This window comes from Pongo abelii, chromosome 4 (assembly GCF_028885655.2).
Source record: "Pongo abelii isolate AG06213 chromosome 4, NHGRI_mPonAbe1-v2.0_pri, whole genome shotgun sequence".
Classification (NCBI taxonomy): domain Eukaryota; kingdom Metazoa; phylum Chordata; class Mammalia; order Primates; family Hominidae; genus Pongo; species Pongo abelii.
In genome coordinates this window covers 80,245,487-80,270,121 of record NC_071989.2, presented here as the reverse complement: position 1 = coordinate 80,270,121, position 24,635 = coordinate 80,245,487, and the positions used below count along the sequence as shown (strand labels likewise).

The 24,635-nt window shown below is 36.7% G+C and overlaps 2 long non-coding RNA genes across 4 annotated transcripts in view; one reads left to right on the top strand and one right to left on the bottom strand.

Annotated features, from left to right (window-relative positions):
* Positions 1-3,660: 3,660 nt before the first annotated feature.
* LOC129059427 (uncharacterized) overlaps positions 3,661-24,635 on the bottom strand; it is a 68,310-nt gene continuing 47,335 nt past the window's right edge. For all 3 annotated transcript variants that reach the window (XR_010139972.1, XR_010139971.1, XR_010139970.1), the window contains 2 exons: positions 8,367-8,479; positions 3,661-4,603 (listed from right to left, as the gene is read on the bottom strand). This is a non-coding gene — a long non-coding RNA (uncharacterized LOC129059427). The remainder of the gene's footprint in view (positions 4,604-8,366; positions 8,480-24,635) is intronic.
* Positions 5,217-23,890, top strand: LOC134761402 (uncharacterized). Its single transcript, XR_010139973.1, has 4 exons — positions 5,217-5,462; positions 6,419-6,504; positions 21,605-21,716; positions 22,464-23,890. It is a non-coding gene; the product is annotated as an uncharacterized LOC134761402 (long non-coding RNA).

Genomic DNA, 24,635 nt, shown 5'->3' with positions numbered 1-24,635 from the left:
AATGCCATTATTTCCCCTTCCCACCCCAAGATCCTAGAAAAAGAAAGAAAAACCAAAAGCAAGTGAAGAAACAGAATTAATAAAGGTAGAAACAGAAATTAATGAAGTTAAAAACAGAAAGAGAAAAATCAATGAAACAAAAAGCTTCTTTGGAAAAAAATTAAAATCAACAAACGTTCATCTCTTTTTCTTATGAAAAAGAAGAGAGAAGACATGAATTACCAAACTCAAGAATGAAACAGAGGATATCACTACAAACCCTGCAGATATAAAAAAGATGATAAGGGAATAGTAAAAACAATTCTGCATGCAAAAATCTGACAACTTAGATGAAATGGATCAATTCCTTAAAAAGCACAAATGACTATAGTTTGCCCAACATGAAATAGATAATTTGAATTATATAACTATTATATAAATGTAACTATTAAGAGAATTGAATTTATAATTTTAAAACTGCTTGAAAATAAATATCAAGGCCCAGGTGGTTTCACTGGACAATTCTACCAAACATTTAAAGAATTAACATCAATTACATATCTTTTCCAGAAAAATAAGAGAGGAGGGAGCATTTCCTAATTCATTTTATGTAGCTATTCTCACCCTGTTATCAAAACCATACAAAGACAACATAAAAAGGAAATCTTCAGGCCAATATTTAATGAACATGAACTCAAAAATTCTTAACAAGATGTTAGCAAATAGAATTCAGCAATATATAAAAAGAATTACATACCATGAAAAAGTGATTTTTTTAATGGATGCAAGTCTAATCCAATATTCAAAAATCAGTCAGCATCATTAGCCATTACAGAAATGCAAATTAAGCCACAATAAGACATCACTACACACCTATCTGAATGTCTGGAATTTAAAAAATAAGTGACAGCACAATATCTGGCAAGAATTCAGAGAAACTGAATCACTTATACATTGCTGTTGGGAAAAAAACGAAACTTGTGATTACCCTTTGACCTAGCCATTGTTAGAAGAGTTATCAAATAAATCAAAACTTATTTTCACAGAAAATCTGTACATGAGTGTTTATAGCAGTTTTATTTGTAATGTCTAAAAACTGGAAACAACCCAGATGTTTTTCAATGAATGAATAAAGAAAGTGTGGTATATCCATAACCAAGGAATACTACTCAGAAATAAAAAGCAGACAAACAATTGATACAAACAACAACCCGGATAAATCTCTAGAGAATTTTAAGGGAAAAAGAGCCAAACCATGGTTCCCCTAGCAAAGGCCATTCCCTGTACATTATGTCCCTCCAGTCTTCTCTCTCCTGACTTCTTCAACCTCAAGTGACACATATTACCAATTTGCCATTTAATCTCCTTCCTTTTGCATCTTCACAATACAACTCTGATTTTCTTTTTTCTTCTTTAAGAAGTAGTGAGCACAAGGGTTAAAGGCAAAGCATTAATGCCAGGTGTATCTAGGCTCAAATCTTGGCTTTGCTATCATGGAGACATCAGTTGGCCTTTGGAAGCCTTGGTTTCCTCATCTGTCTGATAATAATAAAAATAGTATCTATCTTCTAAGGTTGTTGAGAGGATTAAATGAGCCTATGCATGTAATGGGCTTGTCACAGTGCCTAGCTCAAAGTAAGCACTCAACTAAATGCCAACTATGATTATTTTTATTGCTTGGGGTGCATAATAATTTGTTCTAGGTGAATTGAAAATAATGCCAATTCTACTAACATTATTAACAGTATAGCCAAAATGGAGGAATGCAAACTTTTTTCTTTAGAAATGTCTCAGTATTGATAAATGTTTTGAGTGTAAAAATAAAGATGAGTTGGGCATATTGTTTAATCCAAACAAAGCAAAACTAGTGGCAAATAATGGCAAAACTTAATGAGAATGCTATCTAAAGGTATCTCAAATTTAGATCTTTTGTTGAAAGGCATGGGGGTAAAAGACTGAGTTAGTCTTCTCTTATCTCTTGCATGATGCTAATCGGGGTAAAAAATCAGTTTTCTTCTATTGCCTGCATTCTTCACCCACCCCCTCCAAGTTCTTTTCCTTCTGATCGTTTTTGTTTATGCCTTTGATTTTGGAGGCTTTCTTTAAATATCTGGTGAGGTTTGGTTCTCCCTTCAGAAATATTTAAGAGTAAGGCACCGAAAAGCTGTTTGGAAGCTGTGTTGTAATGAGGAACTTGTAGACAGGTGGGCATCTCTTGAGGGATGTGGGACATTAAGACAGCTTTTGTGTTGAGGGACTTTCTGGGTCTCCATAGAAGGCTCCTCTGATGTCTTGGTTGGGAGGAATAAGAATGATTCCTTGTGTCCTGGCACCTGGAAGGAGTTATAGGGCTAGAGGTAGAAGGTTGATTATGACTAATTAGTCCCTTATTTTCTGGCTGGTGCCTCATCTCTGCTCTCTGTGTTCCTGGAGTCCTCATATCTGGGGCCTCACTGGTTCAAATGCCATAGAAAATAAACCTCCTCCTTCCTGAAGGGTGAGACAAGAGTAGTTAGCTGGCTTCATAAGGTAGGGCTCCAGTGCTCTTTTCAACTGGTTCTCCCTCTGTCAGTCCCACCCTGCATCTCTGCCTTTTCTGTACCTCCAATTCCTGAGCCCTTTTCCAGCTTCATGGAGAGAATCAGCATACTTCCGTATGGTATTAGGAACTTTGATTTCAGGTTTCTCTGCTCTTCTAAGAGCAGAATTTGGAAAAAATAGAAGAGTTCCATTTCCAAAATTTAGAAAAAATGGAAGACATTTACCGTCAGTTTCAGGTGCTTTCAGAAGAGAGAAGTGACAAAAATATATGTAGTAGCTTAAACCAAAATATTTGATCCTACTTTAAAAATATTTTTTAATTTTTTTTTTTTTTTTTTTTTTTTTGAGACGGAGTTTCCCTCTTGTTGCCCAGGCTGGAGTGCAATGGCACAATCTCGGCTCACTGCAACCTCTGCCTCCCGGGTTCAAGCGATTCTCCTGCCTCAGCCTCCCGAGTAGCTGGGATTACAGGCATGTGCCACCACGCCTGGCTAATTTTGTATTTTTAGTAGAGACAGGGTTTCTCCATGTTGGTCAGGCTGATCTCGAACTCCTGACCTCAGGTGATCCGCCCCCCTCAGCCTCCCAAAGTGCTGGGATTACAAGTGTGAGCCACCGTGCCCGGCCTAAATTCATTTTATTTTTTGAGAGACCAGATAAGCTGGGCGCTGTGGCTCACACCTGTAATCCTAGCACTTTGGAAAGCCAAGGCCAGTGGATGGCTTGAGCTCAGGAGTGAGATCAGCCTGGGCAACATAGTGAACCCTACCCTACAGAAAAAAACATACAAAAAATTAGCCCCACTTGGTAGTGCGACTGTGGTCCTAGCTACTCAGGAGGCTGAGGTGGAGGATCACCTTAGCCAGGCAGGCCAAGGCTGCAGTGAGCCAAGATTGCGCCACTGCACTCCAGCCTGGGCAACAGAGAAAGACCTTGTTTCTATTCTTTTTCTTTTTTTTTTTTTTGAGAGACAGGGTTTTCTCTGTTGCCCAGACTGGAGTGCAATGGCACAATCATAGCTCACTGTAGCCTCAAACTTCTGGCAATACTCCTGCCTCAGCTTCTCAAGTAGCTGGGACTACAGGCACAGATCACCATGCCTGGCTAATTAAAAACATTCTTTTTTTCATTTTTGTAGAGACTGTGGTGGAAGGGTATGGAGAGTGTCCCACTTTATTGCCCAGACTGGTCTAGAGCTCCTGGGCTCAAATGATCCTCTCACTTCCAAAAATGTTGGGATTACAGGTGTGACCCACAGTGCCCAGCCTGATACTACTTTTTAGAGCCATTAAATTATATTCTAAACATGATTTCATTTTTAATTTTGATTGTAAGAAAAAAAGTAGTTCCATGTGTGTGACTATATGTAATTTTGAGTTAGCAGGTTTACAACTAGAATTAAATATTTTAAACATTTAGTTTCAATTTCACTAATAATTTAGAAGTCACTTATAATTTTATTATAATTACATGTGGAATAACATGTAATTGGTCCAAATAATCTGCCATATCATTTTTCATGTTTTGTATGTCATGAAAATTCTGCACAAAATTAATTTATACATGAATTCGAAGCTTTCATAAAAAGAGACATTCTATCCAGAAAAGTTTATGTTTTTAAACCTAGATTGTTATAGCAAAATTTACAGATTAAAAAATCAAGATTCCTGTATACATATCTCTTAAATTATCCCTGGAGATAGAAACCAAATAAGGGAAATAGGAAAATCTGTTTATAATTTTTAATTTCTGTACCAGAAATTCTGGAACCATAATATCCAAGCATCAATGCATTCCACCAAACCATGGAGCCTTTCTGCTACGAAGATGACTTCCAAACTTTTAAAGTAACGAAAGATTTCCTTATAAAGTTTTCCCTTGGGGCTCTGAAGTCATACCTATGCTGGACTGGCTTCTTTTTCTCTTCCTCTGCATTTTTAGTTCAATTTCAACTGCACTTCTCAGGTATTACGTCTGTTTTGTCCTTAGTATTCACTGTTTTTCTTCCTTTAAGAGTCAATAGATTGGCAGTTTGTCAAAAGACCAATTTGTGATTCCGTATGTTATGCTTTTTCTAGCACTCCTGTCAGGGAAGATTTAAAGAATTCTAAAATGAGAACTGTCTCTTTTCTAGTTGGCCTGAAGTGTAAGTGGTAATTTGGATTTGCTTTGCCCATACTGGTAATGATTGTACAGTTAGAGAAATGAATTTTAAAGCATGAAAGCTCTGCCTCCATTTCACAGGGCTTGTGTTGCCCATGGGGAAAAACATATCTCACGGTCCCTTAGGACTAAACAGAAGGAAGACTTTCTAATCTTGGAATTGGATTTTTTCTGACGGCATACATATTTGCATAAATTACAAAGAAAAATCATTAGGGATTTTATTATGAAGAATATATAAGTTGATAAGACATCTACAAAAATCAAAACAAAGGAAAATTTCAACAATAATTGTGGATAAGCTATTAATTTCTGTCCCTTAACACCTTTCCCACTTCCTCATTAACTCTTTTCTGTATGCTGGTTAGTCATGTTTATGACTTTTTGCTCAAATAATTGTATTCTTTCCTCAGAAGTATGTTCTGATATATGGAGTGCATAATTACTTTGTAATTCTTGTGGATATAATACTGGAATTTGACTGCTGAGGAAGCAGGAGGCCATCATATTGCTACGTCAAGGATTTACCATGATTCTAGTATATCTTAAACTGTTTTAATCCAAAAGACTATTTCTCTCAAATTATCACACATCTTTTATTTTTTCTCTCACTTCAAGATCTGAGAAGCTGAAATTAAGGCCCATCTTACAGGTGCAACAAAAATCTATACATCGTTTACATAGTGTCTAAGATCCTGTAAAATCTTCTTTAACAGACAACTGTACTACTCTGTGCAACAGAATCTGAAGGAGAAGGGCTCAGAAGTGACAGATTCAAGGTGAAAATATCTCTAAGCCACACAGATCAATTTTTGCTGGAGAAAGTACATCTTATACTAGTTAAGCTAATGGGAAAATTTCAATTTAAAAGGAAGGAGTAATGTGAGCAGATAACTCAAGGCACTCTCATAGAAGTCACAGAGGTGAACAGGGCTATGGGAGAAGTAATCATACCTGCTGGGAAGATTATCTGAAGATGAGAGATTTCATCTTATTAGAAGTTGTGTTCTTTTAGATTTATTTGATTGATTTATTTTTTTTATTTTTTTTTTCGAGGGAGAAGGCACCAAACAAGACTCTGACCAGCTTAGGCAAAAGGAAGAACTTATATAAAGTATACTGAGATGAGTTGAACAAACTACTCTACAGATAAGAATCCAGCTAGCCTAGGGACCAGCAATATTAGATCCTCTGCTTGCTTCTTTTTTCTGTAGACTATCTTTTTCATGGGAACACAGCTGCCTAGCACACCCAAGGTTTTCACTTTATGGCTTCAAGAATGAGAGACCAACTTGCTTTCCATATTTTTTCCTATCCAAGACCTAAATTCCTGAGGATGGGACTCACTGGCTCTGATTAGGCGAGGTATCCACACCTGGATCACACAGATGATTAGCAGTGGCCAGGAGGAAGGGTCACATTATAGCTGCACTATGATGGAAGGATGAAAAAGGGAGGGAGGAGCAGTTCCTAGAACAAGCAGAGAAGCTAGAGAGACTTACCCCAGAGTTTTCCATTGCAGAGGTACTACTCCAAATCATATGATTTGTGAGATTTAATTGGAAGAAATGATTTGATGTTTGGGTACAAAAATTCCACTATCCCATCATCGTATTTTGATAAGATAGCAGTACCTAAAGGTTTACCAAGGTTTACTTTAACAATTTAGATATGAGTAGTTTATTAATATTAATTTTATACATTTCTCTAATAGGTTATTCATTTTAAATTGCAGCCGCAGTCATCCATAAATCTAATGCAGTAACCTCATTTTACAGAAGAGAACTCTAAGAGGATAACTAATTTGGCCAAGATCACATGGTAAATAGTGAAAACATCTGGGCTGGAATCCAAGTGTTATTTTTTATCTAGTGCTACTATCTTGATCTCATTATTTGTTTAGAAGTACTTTATCTTTTGCCAAAAATATTTAACAATTATGGGTTCTTATATGTACAATCTTTGAATCAAAGTATACATAAATCCCAGGTCTCCCAGTGTCCAGTAGCAGCAAGACTTAGAGGAGGTCAGAACATTAGCTCAGAAACTGAGGAACATGAATTCTATGTAGTACTCTGTGCTGAGTGAAAGGCCTCTTCTGCACAGAGATGACTTGCAAAGAAATCTGAAGGAAAAGCCAGGATTTAGGAAGCAGGTTTGGATTCTATTAGCTCCAGGATAGTACTGTAATGCTAGATCAGGGTGTATCACAATTTGATATTGCAAAGATGATCTGACTGATAAAGATTTCAAAGCAAGCATTACTAGTAAGGGCGCCATGCATAGAAGACGGACAATAACATGTAAACCAGTGGCCCCCAACCTTTTTGGCACCAGGGACCGATTTTGTGGACAATTTTTCCAGGGACTGGAGTGGGGGCTGTGTAGGGGGGTGTGGGGGTATTGGGGGTGTGGGGGTATTGGGGGTGTGGGGGTATTGGGGGTGTGGGGGTATTGGGGGTGTGGGGGTATTAGGGGTGTGGGAATGTATGGGTGAGGTGGATAGGAGGGTGGTTTTAGGATGAAACTGTTCCACCTCAGATTATCAGGCATTTGATTCTTACAAAGAGTGTGCAACCTAGATCCTTCGTGGTTTTGGGATGAAACTGTTCCACCTCAGATCATCAGGCCTTAGATTCTTATAAAGAGTATGCAACCTAGATCCCTCACATATGCAGTTCACAATAGGATTCGTGCTTCTATGAGAATCTGATGCCGCTGCTGATCTGACAGTAGGCAGAGCTCAGGCAGTAATGCTCGCTTGCCTCCTGCTGTGCAGCCCGGTTCCTAACAGGCCACGAACCAGTACCAGTCTTCGGCCAGGGGGTGGGGGACCCCTGATGTAAACAAACAAGCTAATTCAAAATAACAATAATAACTGCCATGAAGAGAGCAAAATGAAGGATGTGATAAAGAGTGAGGAGAGGCTACTCAAGACTGGGGAATCAGGGAAATTGTCTCTCTAAATCAGTGAATGATTCAATGAAAAGGAAGCTTCCTCCCTGCTTCGAGTTGTCCTGCCTTTTCTAGATGGAACCAATGTTCATCTTACCTATGTTGATTGATGTCTCATGTCTTCCTAAAATGTATAAAACCAAACTGTATTCTGACCACCTTGGGCACATGTCATCAGGACCTCCTGAGGCTGTGTCACGGGCACGTATCCTCAGCCTTGGCAAAATAAACTTTCTAAGTTAACTAAGACCTGTCTCAGATTTTCGGGGTTCACAAAAGTATGAAAACTTTAATGAAATAATTTTTAAAAACGCAAATGAAAGGAAAGACATAGTATGACTATGAATAGTAAAGAAAATACTTCCCAGATTAATGTATAGATTTACCATATTCCTATTAAAAACCAAAGAATACTTTATAGAACTCAATAAAATGATTCCAAAACTGTTTTCCAAAATAAATGGGCAGAATTTTCATATAGTACTCTAAGAGAAGAAAAATTGTAAGGAAGAACTATTCTTGTTAGATACTAGGATTTTAAAAGGAATGAGTGGAAATGATATGGAATGAGTTTAAAAAATGAAGTAAGAGGTAATTGAACAGATAGCCTAGTTTACATAGATGTTAAAGATATGATGAAGTCAGCTTATGCAAGTAATGAAGTAATTAACAAAAGAATCATGATTTAAGAACTAGTAAGAAAACCAACAGGGCATGGTAGCTCATACCTGTCATCCCAGCTGTTTGGGAGGCTGAGGCAGGAGGACTGCTTGAGCCCAGGAGCTTAAGGGTTCAGTGAGCCACTGTACTCCAGCCTGGGTGACAGAGTGAGACGCTGACTCTAAAAAAAAAAAGCATGGGTTGGAAACTTAATCCTCAATGCAGTAATTTTGGGAGATGAGACCTAATGGGAGATGTTTATTTTCCACCCTCATGAATGGATTACTGCTGAATAAAAAGGAGTTGAGGCTTCAAGTTTGATCTCTTGCTTGCTAACATGCTCTCTTATCCTTCTGCCCTCTACCGTGGGATAACACAGAAGGAAGGCCCTTGACAGATGCTGGCCCCTCAATCTTGGACTTCATATCCTCCAGAAATGTAAGAAATACACTTTTTTGTTGTTGTTTTTTTTTTGAGACAGGGTCACTCTGTCACCCAGGCTGAAGTGCAGTGGCATGATCATGGCTCACTGCAGCCTCAACTCCTGGGCTCAAGTGATCCTCCCATGTCAGCCTCCCAAGGAGCTGGGACTACCTGGCTAATTTTTCTTTATGGTAGAGGTGGGGTCTCACTATGTTGCCCAGGCTGGTCTCAAATTCCTGGGCTCAAGTGATCCTCCCCACCTTGGCCTCCCAAAGTGCTGGGATTACAGCATGAGCCACTGTGTCCAGCCAAATTTCTTTTCTTTATAAATTACCCAGTTTGTGGTATTTTTCCATAGCAACAGAAAATGGACTAAGACAACCAGATATTAATATGCAAAAACTTTAACTTGGACCTTCACCTCACACTACTTTATTCATTCTGCAAGAGGCTGCACGTCAGGACTTTACTTTTTTGGAAACCTAGCATTAAATCATTTAAAAGTTGCCAGATTTTTTTTTTTTATAAAGATGGAGTCATTGATTCATCTTTGGAGCAGGCTTTCTTTGTTTTGGGAGAATTACCAGAATGGGCCTTTTGAATTACACACATCTAGAGCAAGTACTCACTTGTTGCTTTTTGAGGAGATTGAAGTTTCTAGTAAGCTGACAAGTTTCGTTTAGAAGTATAAATTGGGTTTAGTGGCTTGTGTATGTCCTTTCAAAATCAGAGGGGGAAAATATGTAGCCTTAGAATATGGATTTTGGCTGAATTGTCCTTGCAAACTACTGTTTGTTTATTTATTTTGGAAGAGAGAGTCAGAGAGAGAGAGAGAGAGTTTTGTCTAAGTGATTGGTAACAGGAGATTGTCTCACTGGACCATGCCAAGAGTGTTGTGTAGATCTGAGCTCTTTATTATGGAGATAAAAATTGTGAAAGGGAATCAGGGGACTAGGATTGGTATAATACCACCTGGATTTGGAACATTGGTGTCTTTCACATAGTGTTATTTAAGACAGAATAACTCAGACTTGTGTTATTTAAGAATAACTTAAGTTACAGAATAACTGAGACTTGTAAAATGTACTGCTGATCTTCATCATTGCCTGTCTGGCCATAGGAGCCAGACTGTACTCTGCATTAGTGGGTGCTCCCACTGTCAATTATTTAATTTAACTCATTTAATCTTCGCAACAGCCAAAAGAAGCAGGGCATGGATTTGAAGAGGAAAGATCTCTCTCTGAATCTCTTTGTTTGTCTTTACATCTCTTTCTCCTCTCTGCACACACATATACTCCCACCACAGCGGTTCTTAGGGCCAGTGTTCCAGAGTGTGGAGATGCCTGGCGATTTTCTGTTGGTGGGGTGAGCTGGCCATTGCCACATTGTGTTCCCAAAGTAACTCCTTCCAGTTGAAATCTACACTGCATTGAGAGTTTTGCTCTGTCACCCAGGCTGGTGTGCAGTGGTGCGATTTCGGCTCACTGCAATCTCCACCTCCCAGGTTCAAGCGATTCTTGTGCCTCAACCTTCCAAGTAGCTGGGACTACAGGTGTGCACTGCCATGCCAAGCTGATTTTTGTATTTTTAGTAGAGACAGGGTTTCACCATGTTGGCCAGGCTGGTCTTCAACTCCTGGCCTCATGTGATCCACCTGCCTCGGCCTCCCAAAATGCTGGGATTATAGGCATGAGCCACTGTGCCCAGCCTGCATTGTACTTCTTTCATACCCAAGTTTGCAGTACATTTTTGTTAATTGTTTTATTCATGTGTTACCTGTGCTTTAGATAATTAAGGGAGGGATCAGAGTCTATGCTTGGAGAATAACTCATAGGGCAGAGCAGTATTCCAGAGAAGCTGGTTATCTGATGGCAGAAGTGACTTGCTGGACTCTAACAGCGCTGACAAATGATTATAGTACTGATATAGTGGAACATTTAACAGATCCATGGGAAGGAAATCCTCCGGAAGAATAGCTTTTTTGTAGCCTATGGAATGCAAGTTCATAGTTTTTATAAGTTGGCTATTAAAGAAAAAGTGACCTTATTATGTAGTCTCAAGTGGGTGTGGTCTGTGGACTACTGGGGCCAATTCAGTTGTTCCTTCACTTATTCATTCCACAAATATTTATTGGTAGTTCATTACATGCTGGGACTGGGCTAGGCATATAGATACAATGATGATTAACAGAGTCTCTGCCCTTTAGGAGAAAACTACAGGAATTTAAATATTAACAAACCAAATTGTAAGAAAATAAGAAGAAAAAAGGAGAGCAATCAGAAATGAAAAAATAGAAGATGGACGCACATAACCATACAAACATTTAAAATATCTATAATGTGAAAAACAATAAAAGGAGCTTAAAAAGAAAACAAGAGACTGAGAGAATTACTTGTACTAAATAGGTCTTTGCCAATTAATAACAAGGATAGCCTTTACTCCAGTTTCCAATACCTTTGTCCTCAGTTCCATCTGAAACCTCATCAGAACAGCCTTTATTATCCATATTTTTTCTTAAAAAATTTTTATTGATGCATAATAATTGTAAAGATTTGTGTGGTCCATTTAATATTTGATACATTCATACAGTGATTAAATCAGAGTAGGATATCCATCACTTCAAACATTTATCATTTTTCTGTGTTGGGAACATTTCAAATATTTTCTAGCTATTTTGAAATATACAATAAATTATGGTTAACTATAGTCACTCTACTATGTTATCAAACACTAGAAATTATTCCTTCTGTTAGCTGTATTTTTGTACCTATTAACCAACCTCTTTTCACCCCCAATTCTCCCCTACTCTTCTCAGCCTCTGGTAATCATCATTCTACTCTGACCAAGAGACCAACTTTTTTACCTACCACATTTGGGTGAGAACATGTGATATTTGTGTTTCCGTGCCTGGCTTACATCACATAACATAATGTCCTTCAGTTCCATCCTTGTTGCTGAGAATGACAGAATTTCATTTTTTTCATGGCTGAACAATATTCCATTGTGTATATATGCTACATTTTCCTTATCCATTCGTTTCTGGACACTTAGATTGATTATATATGTTGGCTATTGTGAATAGTGCTGCGATAAATATGGAGTGCAGATATCTCTTCAGTATACTGATTTTCTTTCTTTTAGCTATATACCCAGCAGTGTGACTGCTGGATTATATGGCAGATCTATTTTTAGTTATTTGTGAAACCTCCATACTGTTTTTCACAGTGCCTATACTAATTTACATTCTCACCAACAATGTACAAGCATTCCCCTTTCTCCACATTCCACAAGCATTTGTTATTTTTTTGTCTTTTTGATAATAGCCATTTTAACTGAGGTGAGATGATATTACATTGTGGTTTTGATTTGCATTGCCCTGATGATTAGTGATATTGAACATTTTTGTGTGTCTTCTGAGAAATGTCTACTCATATCATTTGCCCATTTTAAAATCAGATTTTTTTTTTTTTTGCTGTTGAGTCCTTGTATATTCTTTTTATTAATCCCTTGTCAGATGGATAGTTTGCAAATATTTTATCCCATTCAACAGTCTCTTCAGTCTACTGATCATTTCCTTTGCTGCACAGAAGCTTTTTAGTTTGATGTAATCCCATTTGTCCATTTTTGCTTCTGTTGCTTTTGAGGTCTCACCCAAAAAATCTTTGCCCAGACCAATGTACTAAAGCATTCTCCAATATTTTTCTTCTAGTAGCTTCAGGATTTTTAGGTCTCACATTTAAGTCTTTAATCTATTTTCATTTGATTTTTGTATATGTTGAGAGATAGGGGTCTGGTTTTACTCTTCTGCATGAATATATCCAGTTTTCCTGGCACCATTTATTGAAGAAACTGTCCTTTACCCAATGTATATTCTTGGCACCTTTGTCAAAAAATAGTTGGCTATAAATGTGTGAATTTATTTCTGGGTTCTATTCTGTTTTATTGGTCTATATGTCTGTTTTTATGCCAGTACCATGCTGTTTAGGTTACTATAGCAGCTCTTTAGTATAATTTGAAATCAGGTAGTGTGATGTCTCCAGCATTGTTCCTTTTGTTCAAGATTGCCTTGGCTAATCATGGTCTTCTGTGGTTCTATGCAAACTTTAGGATTTTTTTTTTCTATTTCTGTGAAGGATATCATTGGTACTTTGAGAGGAGTTGCATTGAATTGGTAGATCACTTTGGATAGTATGGACATTTTAAAAACATTAGTTCCTCCAGTCCGTGAGCATAGCACATCTTTCCATTTGTTTGAGCCCTCTTCCATTTCTTAGTTTAAGTGTTTAATCGATTTCATCATAGAGATCTTTCACTTCTTTGGTTACATTTATTCCTAGTTTTTTTTCATAACCATTGTAAATGGGATTGCTTTATTGGTTAGTTTTTCAGATTGTTGGTTGTTAGTGTATAGAAATGCTGCTGATTTTTGTATGTTGATTTTGTATTCTGCAACTTTACTGAATTTATTGACCCGTTCTAACAATTTTTTTGGTGACATCTTTTTCTAAATATAGGACCACGTTATCTGTGAACAAGGATAATTTGATTTTCTCCTTTCCAATTTGGATGCCCTTTATTTTGTTCTCTTGCCTAATTGCCCTGGCTAGGACTTCCAGTACTATATTGAATAAAATTTATGAAAGTGGGCATCTTTGTCTTCATCCAGATATTAGAAGAAAGACTTTCAATTTTTCTCCATTTAGTATGATGTTAGCTGTGGATTTGTTATATATGTCTTTTATTGTTTTGAGGTATGTTAGTTCTATATCTAGTTTTTTGAGAGATTTTATCATAAAGGCATATTGAATATTGTTGAATGATTTTTTAGCATTTATTGTAACTATCGCATGGTTTTTGTTCTTAATTCTGCTAATGTGATATATCTGTTTATTGATTTGCATATGTTGAACCATCCCTGCATTCCTGGGATGAATCCCACTTGATCACAATGAATGAGGTTTTTAATGTGTTGCTGAATTCAGTTTGCTAGTATTTTGCTGAGAAATTTTGCATCTATGTTCATCAGGGATATTTGCCTGTAGTTTTCTTTTGTGTTTGTGTCCTTGTCTGATTTTGGTATCAGGGTAGTGTTGACCTCATAGAATGAGTTTTAAAGTATTCCCTCCTCTTCAACTTTTTGGGATAGTTTGAGTAGAATTGGTGTTATTTCTTCTTTAAATGCTTGGTAGAATTTAGCAGTGAAGCCATCATGTTCTGGGCTTTGATGGGAGACTTTTTTTTACCACTTCAATCTTGTTACTTGTTATTGATCAGTTCTGATTTTCTATTTCTTTGTGGTTCAGTCTTGGTAGATTGTATGTGTACAGGAGTTTTATCCGTATCTTCTAGACTTTCCAATTTGTTGGCATATAGTTGTTCACAATAACCTCTAATGATTCTTTATGTTTCTGTGGTATCAATTATAATGTCTCCTTTTTCAACTCTGATTTCATTTATTTGGGTATTCTCTCTTTTTCTTAGTCTAGCTAAAGATTTGTCAGTTTTGCTTATCTTTTTTAAAAATCTTTTTATTTTGTTAATCTTTTTTTGTCTGTTTCATTTATTTCTGCCCTGATCTTTATTATTTCTTTTCTTCTACTGATTTTGGGTTTGGTTTGTTCTTGCTTTTCTAGTTCCTTGAGATGCATCATTAAGTTGTTTATTTGAAGTCTTTCTACTTTTTTGATGTAGATATTTAATGCTATACCCTTCTTTCTTAGCACTACTTTTGCTGTATCCCATAGGTTTTGGTACATTGTGTTTCCATTTTAATTTGTCTTGAGGAATTTTAAGTTTTCTTTTAAATTTCTTCATCAGTCCCTCCATTGTTCAGGAGCATGTTGTTTTATTTCCATTAATTTGTACAGTTTTAAACATTCTTTCCATTATTGATTTCCAGGTTTATTCCAGAAAAAAATATGTTGTTATTATTTTGATTTTTAAAAAATTATTAAGATATATTGTCTCTCCTGGAGAATGTTTTGTGGAAATCTTCCACGTGTTCTGGAAAAATATGTGTATTCTGCAGCTGTTAAATGGAATGTTCTGCAAATATCTGTTAGGTTCATTTGATCTAGAGTGCAGTTTAACTCTCATGTGTCTTTGCTGATTTTCTGTCTTCACAATCTGTCCATTACTGAAAGTGGGGTGCTGAAGTCCCTTACTATTACTGCACTGTAATAATACATGGTATTATAATCTCTCCCTTTAGGTCAATTAATATTTGTTTTAAATGTTTGGGTGTTTTGGTGCTGAGTGTATATATATTTGTTGTATCCTCTTGCTGTATTGACCCTTTTATCATTATATAATATCCTTCTTTTCCTTTTTTTTTAAACTGTTCTTGACTTAAAGTCTATTTTCTCTACTGTAAGTATAGCTACTCCTGCTCTTTTTTGGTTTCCAGTTGCATGGAATATCTGTTTTAATTCTGCCACTTTCCATCTGTGCATGTCTTTATAGGTGAAGTGGGTTTCTTAAAGACAGCATATAATTGGGTCTTTTAAAAAATCTTAACCCATTTAGCCACTCATGTCTTTTATTTGGAGAATTTAATACATTTACATTCAAAAGTATTATTGATAGGTAAGGATTTATTACTGCCATTTTGTTACTTGTTTTCTGATTGCTTTGTGGGTCCTTCCCTCCACTTTCCGTCTCTTACTGTCTTCTTTGGGGTTAAGCAATTTTCTCTAGTGATACATGTTGATTCCATGCTATTTAAGTGTCTCTATTATATATTGTTACTTTCTGGTTACTATAAAGCTTACAGAATCCTCTTATAGTTATAACAGGTTATCTCAAACTGATATTGACTTGACTTTGATTGCAAAGTAAAGAAAGTAACAAAACAAACTCTACACTTTAGCACCCTTCTTTTTGATTCTTGATTTTTCAGCTTACATCATTTTATATTGCTTATTTCTTAACCAATTGTTGTCATTATTTTTATAAAATAGTTTTGTCTTTTAGTCTTCTTACTTAAGCCATTAGTTGTTTCTTTATCTCAATTACAGCATTAAACTATTCTAAATTTGTCTGTTTTCTTTCTTTTACCAGTAAGTTTAATACATTTAGATGTTTTCATGTTACACATTAGCATCCATTTCTTTCAGATTGAAGAACTCCCTTCAGTACTTCTTGTAAGGCAGGTCTGGTGTTGATGATTTCCTCAGCTTTTGTTTGTCTGGGAAAGTCTTTATCTCTCTTTTGTGTTTGAAGGATAGCTTTTCTAGGTACAATATGCATGGCTGGCAGTTTATTTTCCTTCAGCACTTTGAATATAGCATCCTTATCTCTCTTGGCCTACAGGGTTTCTGCTGAGAAATCCATTGCATATCATATTGGAGCTCCATCAAATGTGATATTTTTTTCTTTCCTTTTGCTGCATTGAGTATCCTTTTTTGTCTTTGATTTTTGCTAATTTGATTATGATGTGTCTTGAAGAATTCCTCTTTGGACTGAGTTTGGTTGATAACTTCTGAGCTGCTTGTACCTGGATGCTGTCATCCTTCTTCATTGTTTCCTTAAATATGCTTTCTAAGCTCTTTTCTCTCGTTTCCTTAAGGAATTCCTATTATGTAGAGGTCAGTTCATTTAATGGTTTCCTGTAATTCTCATAGGCCTTCCTCATTTTTTTTAATTCTTTTTTTTTCTCCCTTGATTGGGTAATTTCATATGTTTTGTCTTCAGGCTCATTAATTCTTTCCTCTGTTTGATCAAGTCTGCTCTTGAAGCTTTCTAATGAGTTTTTCAGTTCAGTTATTGTATTCTTTATTTGTAGGTTCTCTATTATTTTAAAAATTGTTTTCGTTTCTTTGTCAAATTTCTTATTTTGTTCCTGGATAGTTTTCCAAATTTCATTTAGTTTTCTATCCATATTTGCTTGTGATCTCTGAACTTGTTTAAGAGGATTATTTTGAATTCTCTCTCAGACATTTCATGGATATTCAATTCTTCTGGGTTCATTGCTGTAGCTTTGTTGGTTTCTCTTGGTCATGTCATATTTCTTGAGTTTTCACAATCTTTGTTTCTTTACATTGATGCCTGATAATTTGAGGAGACCGCCACCTCTTCCAGTGTTTGCAGATATTCACTGGTGGTGTTAGACCTTTACTACTTACTCTCAGAACTTAAATGCTGTTCTGTTGTTGCTTCTCATTTTGGGGAGGACTTATGGTGAACTGAACTGACACACTGCAGTGGAACTAACTTGTTGCCCTATTGTTGTTTCCTGGCCTGTGGGAAGACTCATATTGAACACTGGAATTTAAATGCTTCTCCATAACTAAATTGTTGCCCTCATATTGTTTTTGAGTCTGTGGAAAACTTACAGTGAGCACTGGAACTTAGATGTTGCCCCAGAAATATATTACTGCCCTGCAAATATTTCCCATTCTGAGGAAGACTTATGTTGGCACTGTAACTTAATTTTGACCTTTTAGTTGTTTCTGGGAAGGCAATTCTCCACACAAGCACCTGGGCTTTGTGGAACATGCAGCCAAGGATTTGGGCTTTCCTGTGGGTTGTGACCCTTGCAGTGCTATGGTGCTAATCAGTCTCTTCAACTTGGGATCTCCGCTTATTGGAGTGCAGAGAGGCTCTCAAGATCTACTTTCCAATCATGGTGACTAATGCCCTGCTTTTTGTCCCCAATTCACTGAAGGTGGTTTAGCCCTCCTGGAACTCCTGATGATTCCTGTGGGACAGGAGAGGAGTAGGCTTCCATAAAGATTTGAAGATCAATGGAGAGATAGAACATGCACCTCCAATTCCCTCCGCTCACCACAGAAACCATGAGTTTAAAGAAATTCTCTATAAGTGGTATTTTGCTGGCTTGGGAAAGGCAATGGCACAATCTGAAATGAACATTTCTTTTACCAGTTGTGACTTCTCTCAATTCTGTGGATGCAGGGGAGGTCTCCATTTCTCCCCCAAGTTCTGGAGAATTCAGGGTGATATTCTTGCCTTTGAATATTTTCTAGTTATATTTTTGTTGTGGAACTGATGCTGGGGAATCTTCTACTCCACAATCTTGCTGATGTCACTGTACTGTTCATATTTCTATCAGCATCCTAATCACAACCACTTAGGCAATAACTAAGGAGTTCCAAACTTTCTTTAGTCTTCTTGTCTGCTAAGCCCTCAAAATCCAGGCTTTTTCTAGCTTGTTTCTACAAATTCTTCCAACCTTTTTCCATTACCCAGTTCCAAAGCCACTTCTACATTTTCGGGTATTTGTTATCAGCAACACCCCACTTCTCTGTACCAATTTTCTGTATTAGCTTGTTTTCTGTTGCTTGTAACAGAATATTTGAAACTGCAGAATTTAAAAGAAAAAGAATTTATTTCTTACAATTATGGAGGCTAAGAAGTCTCAAGTTGAGGGGCGATAGCTGGTGAGAGCCTTTTTGCTGGTGGGGCCTCTTTGAAGAGTCCCAAGGCAGTTCAAGACATCACATGATGAGGGGGCTGAACATGTTAGCTCAAATTTCTAGTGCTTGTCTTATAAATCCACCAGTCCAACTCCCATGATAACCCATGAATCCATTAACCATTTAATCTATTAATTCATGAATGGATTAATCTGTTCATTATGGCTAAACCCTCATGATCCAATCACCTCTTAAAGGCCTCACCTCTCAAAGATGCCACATTGGGGAGTAAGTTTCAAAATGAATTTTTTGAGGGGACATTTAAATCATGGCAGGGTATAGGGTTTCAGATTTGCAAGATAAAAAGTCTGGAGATCTGTTTCACAACATGTGAACATACTTAACACTATTAAACTGTATGCTTAATGGTTAAGATGATAAATTACAGGTTATGTGTTTTTTACTACAATTTAAAAAAACTATGCCTGTTTTAAATAAGTAGCTCACTCTCTTGTAAAATTTACTACCTTATCAAATTGTTCAAATTGAACCAGTGACTGAACTGTGGTCTTCTCTAGGGTACTTAAAATTACTAAAATAAAAGAGTCAGTATATAAACCAACAGCTGGTAATGCTTTTAAAATAATTCACTTATTTAAACTGTGACACAAAAAAGAGGTTTTAAAATCTTACTCAAGTACTCTTTAAAAATAACAAATATATTAATTACTTGATGTCTTTACTATATCTAAAATAATTGCTGTAACAGAGGTAGAGACACAGTAAAAGAGGTACTATTGAAGCTAGTATACTATACTGTGGATACTATTGAAATACGTTAGAAGTACTATTGAAATTTTTTAACAGAATAGCACACTAAACAGACTGACTGAAGTTCTTATACAGGGATCTCATGTAAATAACAACAAAATAATAATAAGTCCATCAATTCCATAAGAGATATATACAAAATTTGGATGCCAAAATTCTTTTCTTTTTTTTTTTTTTTTGATATGGAGTCTCATTCTGTCATCCAGGCTGGAGTGCAGTGGCGTGATCTTGACTCATTGCAACCTCTGCCTCCCATGTTCAAGTGATTCTTCTGGCTCAGCCTCCTGAGTAGCTGGGATTACAGGCATGTGCCACCATGCCCGGCTAATTTTTATATTTTTAGTAGAGACAGGGTTTCACCATGTTGGCCAGGCTGGTCTCGAACTCCTGACCTCAGGTGATCCACCTGCCTCAGCCTCCCAAAGTGCTGGGATTACAGGCATGAGCCATCGTGCCTGGCCTGGATGCCAAAATTCTTAAAAGAAACATGGGAAGTTATCTCCTTATAAGCTCCATAAGACTAAGATCTGGCAAAACCAGATCTTGAAGTATGAGATGAAACCTCAAATTGACACTTGCCAAAATTCTCCATTAAACACCACATCACAGTAGGGATAAATTTGCCACAGTATTAAACACTGACTAGAAAACTTCTGTAGTATAACAGAGGACATGTCCTGTTCATGCATTATCTATACTAAATTAAGCTCAGTATGGTTTTGGGATGATTCAAGCACATTACATTTATTGTGCACTTTATTTCTATTATTATTACATTGTAATATATAATAAAATAATTATACAACTCCCCATAATGTTGAATTAGCAGGAACCCTGAGCTTGTTTTCCTGCAACTAGAAGGTCTTATCTGGAGGTAATGGGAAACAGTGGCAGATAATCCTCATAAGGAGTAGCCACCTAGATTTCTTGCATGTGCAGTTCACAATAAGATTCACACTTCTGTGAGAATCTAATGCCACCGCTGATCTGACAAGAGGCAGAGCTCAGGTGGTAATGTGAGTGATGGAGGACAGCTGGAAACACAGATGAAGCTTCACTTGCTTGGCCACCACTCACCTCTGTGTGGCCCGGTTCCTAACAGGCCACGAACCGGTGCCAGGGGTTGTGGACCCCTGCTCTAAGTAATAGTTTTAGCATCCCCAAATAGATTTATATAATTTATACAATTGTGTTTATTAATGTGTACTAATAGGTACAGTTATTTTCTAGGTAAGTTGAAGTATTTGCCTATCAAAAATCCACAGCCCTTACTATGGCAGAAAACAAAATAAAAAAAAAAACAACAAAATAAAAGCACAACTAGATTTTGTGTTACTAACTTAGAATATTCCAATTATCTAATACACAGGCATATTTAATTAGAATGCTTATTTATAGAATGCTTACATAAAAGCTATGTAAGTCTTTTTCCATTAGTCATAAACTTTATTATCCTTATCACTCTTAATCCTCTGAAAAAATGAAAAGGTCCTTGACCAAACTGAAAAGTTACATCTGCTAGATATGTTAAATTGAGGTTCTCCAGAGATCCTTCAGCAGATGGTTCACAGAAGTTGACTGCTAACCCAAGATCCTCAGAACAAGCTAATGATTACATGGAGTAGATAATTTTGGCTCCAGATCATTGGAAGAAGATTCTTCTATATATTACACTCTCTATTGAATATTCTTATATATTACATTTGTGGTAATACTATTCTCCTTTATTGCCTTAAAGTATTCTACTTCTGACTTACCCTATCATATTCACTTTACTAGTGATAATGAGTTACTATGTCTAGACCAGAGTTGACAAACTATGGCTTACAGACCTAATCTGGCCTCCCACTTGTTTTTGCAAATAAAATTTTTTTAGAACACAGCCACAGCCATTTTTTTTAACATGTTGCCTATGGCTGCTCTTGTGCTACAACAGCAGAGCTGAGTTGTGACCAAAAAACAATATATGGATCACAAAGCCAAAAATATTTAATATCTAGTTTTTTACAGAGAAAGTTTGCTGATCCTTGATCTGGATAATTATCATCATAACTCTACAATTCAGTTATTCCAAGCTATTTTTAGCTCAGCCATTTAAATAAATGATGTTAAGGTATGTTACTCTGACTTTCCAATAGCAGTACTCTTTGTCCAAGAAGCATAGTGAGAAAGAAAACAACAACAACAACAACAAAAAAAACCAGAAAAAGCCAAACAAACAATACTCTGCATGCAATATATAAGTGAAATAAAATGTCCTTGCACCAGGGAAATTACAAAATACAAACAACAACTATTTGTCAACAGTACTCAGAAACAATATATCTGGAGTTCCATCAATGTTGAATTATCTCTTCTGTATATTTTTGTTATTTTTTTTTCTGTAAAACAGTGAAACTCTTTAGTGCCAACATAGGACCAAGATTAATTGTTCTGTTGAATTATTAGTTAGGCCATTCCAACAGTGTAATTTCTGTGGTAGTCAGTCTCCAAGATAATACCTAATGATTTTCGCTTCTTGGTGTTCATGCCCTTGTACACCTCATACCTCTCCCACACTGTGCTGAGGTTGGTATATGTGACCTCTATGGCAACAGTGATGGTATGTTACTTCCAATGTTAGATAATAAAAGACAACGTATTTTCTGCCTTATTCTCTATCATACAATTCACTCTAGGGAAAGTTAGCTGCCATGTTGTCAGCAGCTCTGTGGAAAGGCCCATGTGGCAAGGAATTGAGAAATCTTGCCAACAGCCCATGAGAAACTGAGGCCTCCAGTCCACAGCCAGGTGAGTGATCCTTCTTGGAAGTACGTGGATCCTATACTCTATTCCAGCCTTCAGAGAACTGCAGCCTTAGCTGACATCCTGGCTGCAACTTTGTAAGAGACACTAATCCAGAACCACTCAGATAAGATGCTCCAAAACTTATAACCCTCAGGAATTATATGACATAATTTTCTTGTTTTCAAGCTGCTAAATTGGGAATCATTTGTTATAGAGCAAAAGATAACTGATACAATTTAGCTCCCCCACTAAATTCCCCAACATCCCAAATGAATTATGTATCATTTCAAAGAGTACATAAAACCCTTTATGGAGAGAGAATTCTGAGAATAATGATCCTATCCACAGGAGTGAAACTACTAGAAGCTTTCACAAAAAAATTACTTTGGTTGACATAGTAAATACTACATCCCAAACTGTGAGGCACAGCAAACACAACAAACCAGTTTAAATTCCTTAAACCAAGTAGTTATAAATAATAGAATTGTCTTGGATTTTATTTTGGCCAATCAGAGAAGATTCTTTACCGTTGCTAACATTGTGTATTATACCTAAACACTTGCAGTGAATTGGAATAATCTACCTCTAAGCTAAAAGAAAAGGCAACCTGGCTACCTAAAATAAACTTGGAAAATCTTTGAGACTTGTTTTTGTGATCAGGTCTGAGAAATTTGGGGTCATGGTTCTGAAATATCTCCTGGGCCTTTCCAGTTATATTTATCTCACTGGTGTTCAATGTCTATGTTCCAGAATCTTAAATGCTTGTGTGCAGCCACCATCCTGACAAATGATTCAACAAATGATTCAAAGACAAAAACAAGAATGCAATTATTCTGATAGACACGTAAAACTGAAAATCAAATATCCACAGATGAAACTTCACCTTCAAGGAAAATTGCCAACAGAGGAAAAGAGCTGCACAACACCTGAAGTTTTCTCCTGCAGCTTTGATTGAACAAGCACCAGTAGGAAGGACTAAAAATAAAGAGGTTCCTACAAACATAGAAAAAGACTGTTTTTTTTTTTCTGTAGCAATGGAAACAAAATAGCCACAAGTACCAGTTTTAAACCCATTCAGTTGATCAAGAATAACCTGCATCAGTGAGCCCCTCTCGCTTGAGTCAGCTCACAGGGAAAGAGTCACTTCAATAAACACACCTCTCAGTGCCAGCTAATCAGCAGCAGTCTCACCTGAGTAACTGAGCTGCCGCAGATGATGTCCAACCACTCATACCCCTGAAAGTCTGTCAATTCCTAGCACTTCATGCTTCCCCTAAAGAAAAATCTGATATAAGGCTGTCTGCTGTGCCTGACTGGCATAGCCCTCCCTGATTATAGGAAGCAATGCATTCAGCTTTGTCTTGTCAATATTTTTGATGTTGAGTGCTCGTCTCATCATCTTTTGACCAATTCCCCTGATACTTTTATCATTTTTTTAACCTCTTCCTGTTTAATACTACTAAGAGTAATAGTAATGATGATGATGATTTTGTAACTGCTACTCACCATATGCTATGCACTGTGCCAAGGGCTTTCATTATCTTAATATCTGGCTACCAGCACTTTTTAGATTTTCAGGTAGCACTCACACCTGAGGCTATCCCTGGCTTATTCCATGTGCCAGTCATTTGCTGGTTGCCTTCGATTCATTCCTCACCCTTTCTCTGTTCTGTCATGGAAGGCTGACTCCTGCAGACGGAGTCTGCCAGGCTCTTCTGTCAGCTGGCTTCCAGTTCATTTCTGCTAATGGGAATCTGTGGTGAAAGATGAAAGGCCAGAAGGGAGAAAGGAGGAATATTTCTTCCCTCTCTGCTTCTGGAGGTGGCTTGGTCAATATCTGTGTTTCTTCCCATTGCTCCAGCTCTTTTGAACATGCCTTATTTCTTTTGGTGATAAAGGCATGATGCTGTAGATATCTAGGTTGTTTGGCAATCCTGTTTGGATTCTCAGCTTTTACAACACCCAATAATAAATTCTTTTTGAAACAGCTTCAATCTTTGTAATTTCCTAGAACATTGACAGAATGAGCAAGAATAGGTGGTAGAATTCATATCAGGTAGAATTGAGAGTCTTGAGATTTAGTCCCAAGTTTGTCTCTGAATCACGTGTGACCTTGAAACAATTACAGGTTGGTGCCTCAGTTTTGCTATCTATATAATGGAATTACTGATCTTTAAAGGTTCCCCTTCTGGCCCTCCGCCACTACCCTGCCCAATTAGAACCTTCTATAATGCTGGGATTGCAAGAATTAGTTTAACATTTATAAGAGTTATAACTGTTCTATTCTCTCACATAAGAGTTCAAAAATTGCTTTAAAATGAAAATGCAGAGCCCTCATTTAAAGAGCAGGGAAAAAGTGTCATTAAAAGTGTTATAAGTAAAGATTTTCCTTTAAAATTTGTATTATTTATAAAATGCTATAGAGGTAATAGTGATATATGAGCAACAATTAACTTAAAAAGTACAAAAAATTTTCTGGCATTATAACATTATACAATACAATATATAATACTACTTTATTAATGTGATATCTTGATTAATGATAAGATTTTTCAGGCTTGCTTTTCCACAAATTCATTTAATGGATCATCAAAATTTAAACTTTTAGAAATTTTATTTTCCATTGATGCAATTGAAAGTGACATTAGTTTCTCTTGGAAAATGACAGATTGCAAATAATTTTTGATAATTTTAAATTTTGATGAGGATCTTACTGCTGATGCAATTGTTATTGGAGCTGTTAAGAGTATTTTGTAGCCTGTTACATTTGGGATACATTTCTGATAAATTATTATTGCTACTATATTTTAAGACTAGTTAAGTATAGTAGTGAGAAGGTAGAAAGAGTAGAACAAAGAGTTTGATCTGTAACTGACTGAATAATCAATTGAGATAACTCACTACTCTCAGGTCAGCCTGATA